Source organism: Juglans microcarpa x Juglans regia, chromosome 8D, assembly GCF_004785595.1.
Source record: "Juglans microcarpa x Juglans regia isolate MS1-56 chromosome 8D, Jm3101_v1.0, whole genome shotgun sequence".
Lineage (NCBI taxonomy): Eukaryota > Viridiplantae > Streptophyta > Magnoliopsida > Fagales > Juglandaceae > Juglans > Juglans microcarpa x Juglans regia.
In genome coordinates, this window is record NC_054608.1 from 32,697,701 (window position 1) to 32,709,107 (window position 11,407).

At 36.2% G+C, this 11,407-nt stretch overlaps 1 non-coding gene across 1 annotated transcript; it reads left to right on the top strand.

Moving 5' to 3' along the window:
• Positions 1-10,561: 10,561 nt before the first annotated feature.
• LOC121243780 lies at positions 10,562-10,668 on the top strand. The gene has a single exon (XR_005936268.1). It is a non-coding gene; the product is annotated as a small nucleolar RNA R71 (small nucleolar RNA).
• The last annotated feature ends 739 nt before the right edge of the window (positions 10,669-11,407 follow it).

Here is an 11,407-nt window from a genome sequence, read left to right on the forward strand (position 1 = left end):
ATAACAGTACTACTCTTTTAAAAGATAGCTAGCTTGCTTGCTGCTGCATGATTCTAGCTAGCTATATAGCTATATATAGTCGTAATTAAGTCCGAGCTAGCATATAAACATTTTAAGAGAATATAGAATTGGAAAGAAGAAAAGGAAAATTACTCATGTTACCTTCCAACTCTGGCTCGTTAGTTCAAAAACAATCGGAAGGCATAATTAGCTCTTGATCATGATCCTCACGTGATCAGGAACAATCAAGATTTCCTTTCCTTTATAGAACTATTCATAAACAGTAATTTATTACTATTTATAAATTATTATTATTTTATTATTATTATTTACAGAAGATCTAAAATCATGTCAACATTCTAACTGTAACATCCGAACCTAGCGCCTTAGCACTAAGTCTTTTTATATTTTTTTACATATTTTAAATGAAGTATGTGAAAATTTCAGTTAAAATTTTTTAAATACTATTTTATGAGTTGAAAGAATTTAAAGAAGAATCCATTTAATTTTTTATTTACTGTATTTTTTTTATGGACCATAAAGCCCAACTCCACGAGAAAACTTCTCAACTCAGATTATGATGTAATTATTTAATAATACAAACTATAAGGTCTGAAACGGCCTGAACACAGATAACGATGTAATTATTTAATAATACAAATCAAATTTCTGATCACTCGAAGATTCTGTGCTTGCGCGGATCAAATCAGTGAAAAGACCCAAATGCAACCCAAGAAACAAGAACAGAGGACCGCTGCCAAGAATAGCAATAAGATACGGAAGCCATGCCAATTTTTTGTAGGCAAAGATCAAAAACATGGCAGCAATGAAGGTCAAGAGCATGGCCGTTATTGACAAAAACAGAGTGGTGAGCCCGAACATCAGCCTAACATGCAACGACTTCACAAACTCCTTTTGTGCATAGCTTGAAGTAAGAACAGAGAGTGACGAGATTATTGATGATGCCGAGGTGAAGAGTGCGACTGCATTCGATAGGATAAAAAACGACGTCCACTGCTCTTTACTGAGTAAAGGAGTCATGTTCTTGTTGCTTGCACCTGGTACCGTCAGGGCTGCTGCGAACGTCACAGTAGCAATGAGAGTTGATACAAGCATACAAGAACGTGCTGTCCCCCTAACTGTTATTTCTGCTTCATTAATTAAGGCTTGGTTTGAATAGTGAATGAGAATATTTATGAATAGTAATAAAAAAGTAATAATAAAATATTAAAAAGTAGGTGAAAAATAATGAATAGTAAAAAAAAAAAATAATAAAAAAATAAAAAATAATAGTGAGAGAATTTCAAATACTCTCACTTGCCAAACACACTCTAGATCTTTATGGGTGGCATTGAACACGTCTTTGGGTATCATTCCTTATTTTTCTCAGACATTTGATAAGGTCTGACAATCTTTTTCACTTCCTACGTACGTACAGACATAAACATAATTCAAATTAGTAACAATTAAAAGCTTTGCTTCTGCTAATAGAAAATGATATCTAAAAGGAAAGACAGGTTTTAGTCATGGAGAGGATTAATATACCCTAAACCATAATAATTCTCGTTCCATCCGAAGGTCTGCTCGCGGCACGCCTAGTCTTTCCTGATGATCATCTGGCAACATTCCAGCTAAGTGCAGCATGTTATTGCCATCGTACTCCTTAACAGCTCCGATGTTATATATTAAGTTAAATACTTTCTCTTGCCGATATTTCATAGCGACATGAAATATGCTTCGGTCTTTCTCATGATCATTTTCCCATATCAGCATAGGAAACTTGCGGAGAACCTTATCCAAAAACTTGACGTTTCCTGACATTGCAGCATCGAAAAGTACTCCTGAAGTCATGCTTTTTACCACTTGATCTGAAGTCGTTGTAGTTGTTACCACTTCTGGATTCGTGCTGCTTTTTAATACTTCTGAAGTCGTAGTAGTTTTTACCACTTCTGAAGTCGTTCTTTTTAATACTTCTGAAATCTCCTCAATCGATTTCTTCTGAAGTTCATTCAATATCTCGTTTCGATATTTCTGATTTTGAAGCATCTTGCAGTTTGCAGAAGCCTTTTGAGTTTTGAGTTAATGTTGGCACAAAAAATTACTACGTACAAGCTATTACCCGAGACCCCACACACACATGCACACACACCCACATATATATATTCATACATACATACATACATACATATATATATATGTACGTATATAATGCTTCTGCTTGTTTTGAATACCAAGGAAATTATGAAAATAGAAAAAGAGAGTATGGAATTCATGCATGAGCCATTCATATAATATATAGACATTTAATTACTATGAGAATTAAAACGTACGTACATGCGCTGAATAACGGCCAGTTCCCGCTCTTAATTGGGTCCTTGCAGGTAGTTATAATCTCATCGTCTGGAGCCTTTTGATCAGCCAAAACATGCAAAGCTGTTTTCTGATCTCCATCCCGTTTACAGGCCATTTCCAGGTCCGCTTTCAATAATCGTAGTGCTATACCTATATATATATAAGATGGAAAACGGTTTTTTTTTTTTTTCACTGCAGTCAGAAACTAATATATATATATATATATATATATATATAGAGAGAGAGAGAGAGAGAGAGAGAGTTGTTCGAACATGATTTTAGAAGATCAATCATTTGATTATACGTACCGTATAGACGGTTGGAAATGGGCATGATAAAGAGCTTCATAAGATCTGGAGTTGTAGGTGATAAACAAGAATGGTGCTCCATCTTTTCACAGAGATAATCTGCCATTTCCCGTGTCCCCATCGAATTGCCATGCCAAGCGGTATCAACTCATATATGCCAGGGATAATTAGCAGTTGATTGGCATTATCTTCAGCCATAATCAACCTCGCAATTTCCACGTCTCCAGATACAGCAGCAATGCTAAGGCAAGTGTCTCCATGTAGGTTTCGTGTATTCAAGAGTCCATTATTGTTATTCTAAGGGGTGATCACCAAACGGTGTACTGATCAGCTTTTAATTTTGACTTCCAAGCGTAGAAGCTGTCAAAGTAATACAAGGGTAAATCCCAAGATCGAATTCACAGGGACAATGAGAATTTAGCAAACATTTCATTTTCGCAAGACAACATATTACCGTTTGGAGTGACACGAAAGTTTAAAATGATAAGAAAAGATTAAACTAAATGAGCTAGCAATGAACAAAAAATAATAAAAAGAAAAGAAGAATAAATTTTAGAACTTAACCGCTAACTATATTCACATCTAAATGGGGCTATTTACTAAGAGAGTGTGGAATGGATTATGAGTGAAATTTTCGGGATGATCAAACATAAGTAAAGCTGAAAATAAAAGTGAATCTATTTTTCTTTTTCTAAAATTGCTAAGAATCGAGATTTAAAGAAAATGTGCGGAAGTTGACTTAAACTTGTAAGAAGCAATTAAACAAACACTTGGGATGCAATTTTCACCCACTAATTTGGTGATGGATTTACTTCTTTTTTCATTTTCTCTCAACCATTCTCTCATTCCTCGAGATCATGGTCGGATAATATAGCAATAAACCACAATTTTTATTTTAATAAAACTACTTGACAAATTATATGACAATCATAGAAAAATGAAATAAAAACATCAAAGTCATGTTACTTGTTCAAGTATCAATTGTGCCTTACGTCTACAATTGATCTAAACTAAGAACAAAGAACTCTAATCTTTTCTAGATGCACATTGAAATATAATCCATCAAGTTAATCATCAAAAGCACTAAATGTTGAAGAGAATCCAATCCCAAATAGTCATGGGTTACTCATTGAATCCCAAGCTAAAAATCTAGCCTATCATCTCTAAATTAACAAAATGTTCAAGAAGATTAAAATCCAACATCACTAATTACTGTTTTTAAGGAAAAATGACTGAATGAAAATATACTGTATCCCTTAAAGATGCTGAAATCCAAAACTACCGAAAAACAAAAACTGAAGGAAATAAGAAGAATTCTCTCCCCAGAAATACAGATGAAAACTAGTAAAAGTAAAACCGAACGAGAGAGACGGCGCACGAAAAAAGATTTTTTTCTTTTTATACTTTCCGCGTTTTGCCTCCCCCAGCACACGTTTTCCTCTTTGCGTTTTGAGCCCTCTTCGTGCGTTTTGTCTCTGCAGTGCGCCCCTGCTGCTGTGCTTTTTGGTCTCTGCTCTTCGTTCCACTTCGTGCATGCGTGCTGCTGTCCATTTCTGCCCAGCACAGATTCGCGTTTCATGTCTGCAGCCCCGCGTTTTGAGTCCGTGCGTGAGCAGTTCAGCGTGAGCTCGTCTCCAGCTCCTACGTTCGCGGTGAGGCCCTCTGCTCTTCGTTTCATCGCGTGGGTGCTCTGCACCGTTTCTCATTTTGATTCCAATCCCTAGCTGCAGTGCATTTCTGTTACTGCCATGCTAATTGGGCACTTCCAATAATACCCATATATTTTTAATATCTTTCCCATAATGCCCTGCAACATTTGTAAAATATCATAATAAAATTTGGGACATTAAACAGAATTTAACATTGAGTCAAGCATTAAATTTCACTATATAATTAAGTGCTTAATTCATTTTTTTAATTAAACAAATCATTCATTTTAGCAACTTAATCATGTAATTTTTAACACTTTATCACACCCCCAACTAGCTTTTTGCTAGTCTCTAGCAAATAATGTGATAAAAATATTGTAGGATCCAAGAATGAGGTACTAAACTCAAAAATCTCTACAAAAGATCAATCATATTGAAATCATGGGCATTAGAATATAGTCAAGTCTAGTTTTAGCCCAACACAAAAGCTTATAAAATTCTCAAGAGCTCAAACAAGGGAAATGTACTTAAGCTGAAGATCTTTGAGTGCACCAAGTGTGTGACAGATTTCTATTTGTTAGTTTCAAGATTTCTCACAATAGTTTCACCCTAACAACTTTTTCAAGAAAAACCAAAAGGTCTTCACTTCAATTCAAAACCATTACATTAGCGGCTTTCACGCTATCACACTTTGAAAGACCTATTTTTTTTTTTTTTTTTATAGATCCCGGTGATAGGCAGCCTTTTCCAATGTACTTGCACAAATTTTTTTTTTTTTTTTTTTGTGCATGATCTCTAGCCTGCCCCTTTTCTCATGTGCTTTTACAACCTTTCTCCTTTTTTTTTTTTTTTTTTCATCACACTTTTCCTAAGCTATTAAGATATGGTTCATTGTAGTTCTTGCTAGTTGCTTAGAAGAAACCACTGATTGTCATCAAACAAACCACAAAAAGTATCTGCTTGTGTCAATTAAGGTCATCAATCAATAGCTTTGAAGTAACTTTCCCAAGTTTGAGTTGCTAAGACATATCATAAGGTTAAGTGTCAAACTTAAAACCAACCAATGGGAATTAGTGTAGCCCAAAACTGCAACTATCTGATCTTAAGTAGAGAAGTGTGAAAATAGTAGCTTGGTAGCAACAAAAATTCAGACCCCACAATTATTAATCCTGAGAGACTAATGGCAGAAGGCTCTCCTTACCCCCAACTAAAAATGGGCAGTGTCCTCAATGCAAATCATGAATAAAACGAGGGATGAAAGAAAATAGGGTCGAAGGAAAATACCTGAGATGGCTGAAAGGATTGTGAACGTAAAAATGAAACCATAAAAGAATAAACAGTGCTGAACCTGAAAAGATATACTAAAGAAAAAGAAAAAAAAAAAAAAACATAGAACTGAAACAAATAAAAGCAGAAAAATAAAAAGGAAAAGAAGAGAAAAGAAAAAAAATCAAAACAAAAATGAGCTAAGGGCCATGAGAATAAGTGGGATCTTCCAAAGGAATGGAAGTATCCTCATGTGAAAGTTTTGCCAAAAAATGTTTAAGTCGTTGGCCATTAACTTTGAAAGTGTTTCCATTTTGAGGATTAGTAATCTCAACAGCTCCATATGGAAACACAGCCTTAACTACATAAGGCCCACTCCACCTCGATCTTAATTTGCCTGGAAATAGATGGAGGCGGGAATTGTAAAGTAAGACTTGCTCATTGGGCTCAAAATTCTTTCTTTGGATGTGCTTGTCATGTAATACCTTCATGCGTTCCTTTGACAATTTGGAATTGTCATATGCATCTCGCCTAAGCTCATCCAATTCTGAAATCTGAAATTTTCTCACAGAACCAGCATGGTCAATAGAAAAATTAAATTGTTTAACAGCCCAATATGCCTTATGTTCAAGCTCAACAGGAAGATGACATGCCTTTCCATATACCAAGCGATAAGGAGACATGTTAAGAGAGGTTTTAAAGGCTGTCCTATAAGCCCAAAGTGCATCAGTAAGCCTTAAAGACCAATCTTTCCTGTTGGGGTTGACTGTTTTTTCTAAGATGTGCTTAAGTTCCCTATTAGCTAATTCAACTTGCCCATTCGTTTGCGGGTGATATGGAGTGGAAATTTTATGGTGTATACCATATTTTCTCATGAGGGCAGCAAATGGTTTGTTGCAAAAATGAGTTCCATTATCACTAATGATAGCTCTAGGCATGCCAAATCTAGCAAAAATGATTTCTTTCAAAAACTTAAGCACAATCTTATGGTCATTTGTTTTACATGGAATGGCTTCAACCCATTTAGAAACATAATCAACAGCCACGAGGATATACAAATAACCAAAAGAAGATGGAAATGGCCCCATAAAATCAATCCCCCAACAATCAAAAATCTCAATGACCAAAATGGGTTGTAAAGGCATCATGTTTCTCTTAGTGATCATGCCTAGTTTTTGACATGGCTCACAAGTTTTGCAAAAATCATACGCATCCTTAAACATACGCGGCCAATAAAACCCACTTTGTAAAATTTTTGCAACGGTTTTATTTGCAGAAAAGTGCCCCCCACAAGCCTCATTATGACAAAAAGAAAGACAGCTTGTATCTCATGATCAGGCACACATTTCCTTATGATTTGGTCAGAACAATATTTAAACAAGTAAGGATCATCATAGAAGAATGACTTTACCTCATGCTTGAATTTTCGTATGTCTTGAGCACTCCAATGGGGTGGAGTTTGTCCTGTCACCAAAAAATTAACAATGTCAGCAAACCAAGGTAAATTTTCAACTGACATTAATTGTTCATCAGGAAAAGAGTCAAGGATAGGGATAGTGTGATCCTTTTCAGCAAATGTAAGCGGAGACAAGTGGTCGGCAACTACGTTTTCTGCACCCTTCTTGTCTTTGATGATAAGGTCAAATTCTTGCAGAAGAAGAATCCATCTGATTAAACGTGGTTTAGCATCCTTCTTCGACAATAAGTACTTTAACGCTGCATGGTCAGTGAAAACAACCACAGGAGAACCAAGAATATAAGTTCGAAACTTGTCTAATGCAAAAACTACAGCAAGCAATTCCTTTTCAGTGGTAGAATAATTTCTTTGGGCTCCATTTAAAGTTCTACTTGCATAAGAAATGACATGTGGGAACTTATTTCTACGCTGTCCAAGGACATCTCCTATGGCTACATCACTAGCATCACACATTATCTCAAAAGGAATAGACCAAACAGGGGGCTGCACGATAGGGGCTGTGGTGAGCAAAATTTTCAACTTATCAAAAGCATCTTGACAAGAAGAGGTCCATTCAAAAGCAACATTATGCATAAGTAACTCACACAAGGGCTTAGAGATAGAACTAAAATTTTGAATGAATCGCCTATAAAACCCAGCATGCCCAAGAAATGATCTGATTTCTTTCACTGTTTTGGGTATAGGAAGCTTGGAAATAAGTTCAATCTTAGCTTTATCAACCTCAATACCTCTTGATGAGACTATGTGACCAAGAACTATGCCTTGTTGAACCATGAAATGACACTTTTTCCAATTGAGAAGCAAATGCTTCTCTTCACACCTGGCTAAAACAGCTTGTAAGTTAGTCAAACATGTATCAAAAGAACTGCCAAACACTGAAAAATCATCCATGAATATTTCCAAACAGTTTTCAATCATGTCGCTGAAAATACTAAGCATACATCTTTGGAAAGTAGCTGGTGCATTACATAGTCCAAAAGGCATTCTTCTAAATGCAAAAGTGCCAAACGGGCAAGTAAAAGTTGTTTTCTCTTGATCTTCAGGGGCTATTTCTATTTGGTAAAAACCAGAATATCCATCAAGAAAGCAATAGAAATCATGACCCGCAACTTTTTCTAGCACTTGATCGAGAAATGGCAAAGGGAAATGATCTTTCCTAGTGGCAGCATTCAACTTCCTATAATCTATACACATTCGCCAACCAGTAGAAATCCTAGTAGGAATCAGTTCATCTTTCTCATTTTTCACAATGGTAAGCCCAGATTTTTTTGGTATTACATGAATGGGACTTACCCACTTGCTGTCCGCAATAGGGTATATGATTCCCACGTCTAGTAATTTCAAAATCTCTGTTTTTACCACCTCTTTCATGGTAGGATTTAATCTCCTTTGCATCTTCCTAGAGACTTTAGCATTTTCTTCTAAATAAATCTCATGAGTGCACACAAGAGGATTTATACCTTTTATATCTGCGATTTTCCACCCAATGGCACCTTTGTGTTGCTTTAAGACTTCCATCAATTTCCCTTCTTAATCATGAGAGAGTTGGGCTGAAATCACCACTGGGAAGGTGTTGTCCGGTCCCAGAAATGCATATTTCAAGTCACTTGGCAATGGCTTCAGCTCTAGTATTGGAATTTCATTTGCTGTCAACGGTGGGAGTTGCTCAATCTTTGGCCTCCATTTAGTCTCCAATTTATTTTCTGCATTAAAAACATGAGAAACATCAATGGGGGTGTTATCAGTGAGGAGTTCACAAAAATTTTCTAACTCAAACAGCAGGTTAGTGGGCTGGTATGCCAAATAAGTCTCCTCCTCAAGGATGCTTTCCAACAAATTCACTTCTTGTACATCTTCCAAGTCTTGAGGTTGCCTACAAATATTGAAAATGTTTAGTTCAAGAGTCATGTTCCCAAAACTCAGCTTTAAAACACCACTCCTACAATTTATTAATGCATTTGAAGTAGCAAGAAAAGGTCTCCCAAGAATCACAGGTGCTTGAAAAGAAGATTTTGGTGTCAAGTGAACATCCAACACAACAAAATCAACGGGTTAAAAGAATTTATCCACTTGAACCAAGACATCCTCAACAACTCCTCTTGGCATTTTAATAGACCTATCCGCTAGTTGTAAAATGATAGGAGTTGGTTTTAATTCCCCCAAACCAAGTTGCTCATAAACATTATAAGGCAGTAAATTCACACTTGAACCTAGATCTAACAATGCTTGACCAATTTTTGAACTTCCTATAACACAAGCGATTGTTGGTGAACCGGGATCTTTATATTTTGGTGGGGTATTGCTCTGAATTATGGCACTGACCTGCTCAGTAAGAAAAGCTTTCTTTTGCACATTTAATTTTCTTTTAACCGTACACAAATCTTTTAAAAACTTAGCATATGCAGGAATTTGTTGAATAGCATCCAACAAAGGGATATTAATCCTAACATGCTTGAATATTTCTAAAATTTCAGATTGGTGTTTGTCTTTGTGCAGTGGAACCAATCTTTGAGGAAAAGGAGCAGGTACAGGACATGAAATCTTTTCAGTTTCAGTTTCAGTTTCATTTTGTTCAAACTCACCATTTTCAACCTCATTTTGTACAGGTTTAGAGACCTTACCAGCCTTGTCTGAACCTTGAGCAGGAATGTTCACCACCCTACCATTCCTTAAAGTGGTGACCGCCTTCACTTGCCTCACATTTGAACTCTCAACTGCCCCTTGTGGTGGCTGACTTTGTGGATTGGGTTGAGGTTGTGAAGGAAGTTTTCCTTTCTCTTGAGAACTCCATGTCGTAGTCATCTTTGTAAGTGTGCTCCGAATGTCATTTATCGCTTGAGAGTTTTGATTGTTGAATGTTGCTTGACCTTGCATAAACTGCTGCAAGGTGTTTGACAATTGCTGTATTGTCTCTTCAAATCCCTTCTTTTGCATTGGAGGTGCTTGAATTGCGAGTTGAGAGGGTCCCGGAGCCAAGGCTGCTGGAGCTACTTGCTGGTCATTCCTCCAGCCAAAATTTGGGTGGTTTCTCCATCCTGGATTATAAGAATTAGAATAAGGACCAGAATATGATTTTTGTATCATATTTACAGCATTAGATTGGTCTAACAATACCTCTTTGAATGTGGGGATCGTGGGACACTCATTAGTTGAATGCCCATGATCCTCACATATGCTACACTTCTCTGAATTTTTATGGACAGTATGCACTTCATTTACCTTTTTTTAATTCCATAGCTTCCATTTTTCTAGACAACAAAGTTAATTTAGCACGCAAATCATCATCTTCTTTCAAAGTATATTTTCCATGACCAGACTCAACTTGCCTAAACCTATCATGCACATCAGTTGTGTCCCAAGATTGAGCATTTTCAGCAAGGTAATCAAAATATTCAAATGCTTCCTCAGACTCTTTGTCAAAAAATTCTCCATTACACATGGTTTGTACAAATTGGCGTATTTTAGGTGTCAAACTTTCATAAAAAAAACTTATCAAACGCCAATTTTCATAACCATGATGAGGACAAGCATTTAAAAGATCTTTGAATCTTTCCCAACTTTGATAAAAAGTTTCAGAATCTTTTTGGGTAAAGTTCATGATTTGTCTTTTAAGTGCATTCGTCCTATGTATTAGAAAGAATTTCTTCAAAAATTCAGTTTGCATTTCTTGCCATGTGCCTATGGTTCTAGGTCTCAATGAATTTAGCCATGTTTTAGCCTTATCTTTCAAAGAAAATGGAAACAACTTTAGTCTAATAACCTCCTCAGTGCAAGTCCGGTCCATGAATGTAGAACAAACCTCTTCAAACTCTTTGATATGAAGGTAAGGATTCTCGGAATCCATGCCATGAAAATGTGGAATTAATGAAATCATTCCAAGTTTGAAGTTAAAGGCATTTGCATTCAAAGGTTGGATTATACATGAAGGTGTGCTAGTTCTGACAGGTTGTAAATAATCTCTAAGTGTCCTATTCTGATTCACTACTTCCCGATCATGATTTTCATTTTCAGCCATGGTACTATTAGTGTCAGAAGATGACTCAAGAGAAAGTGATGCTGAGGTAAAAGATGCTTGTGATTCTGTCCTAACCAACCGAGAAGTTTGGTCCCTAGTCCAACCAGTCATACAAACAAGAACAGAAAATAAAAGAGTATGCAAAATAAACACAAAAAAAAAATAAATAAATAAAGTAAAAAAAAATAAAGAAAAATGTCACCCAAGCTGTGAAGAGGTTCACAGCACTACAAACGTCTTCTCAACAATATGAGAATGCTCTGATAAACACCAGTTGTCCCCGGCAACGGCGCCAAAAACTTGATCAGCTTTTAATTTTGACTTCCAAGCGTAGAAGCTG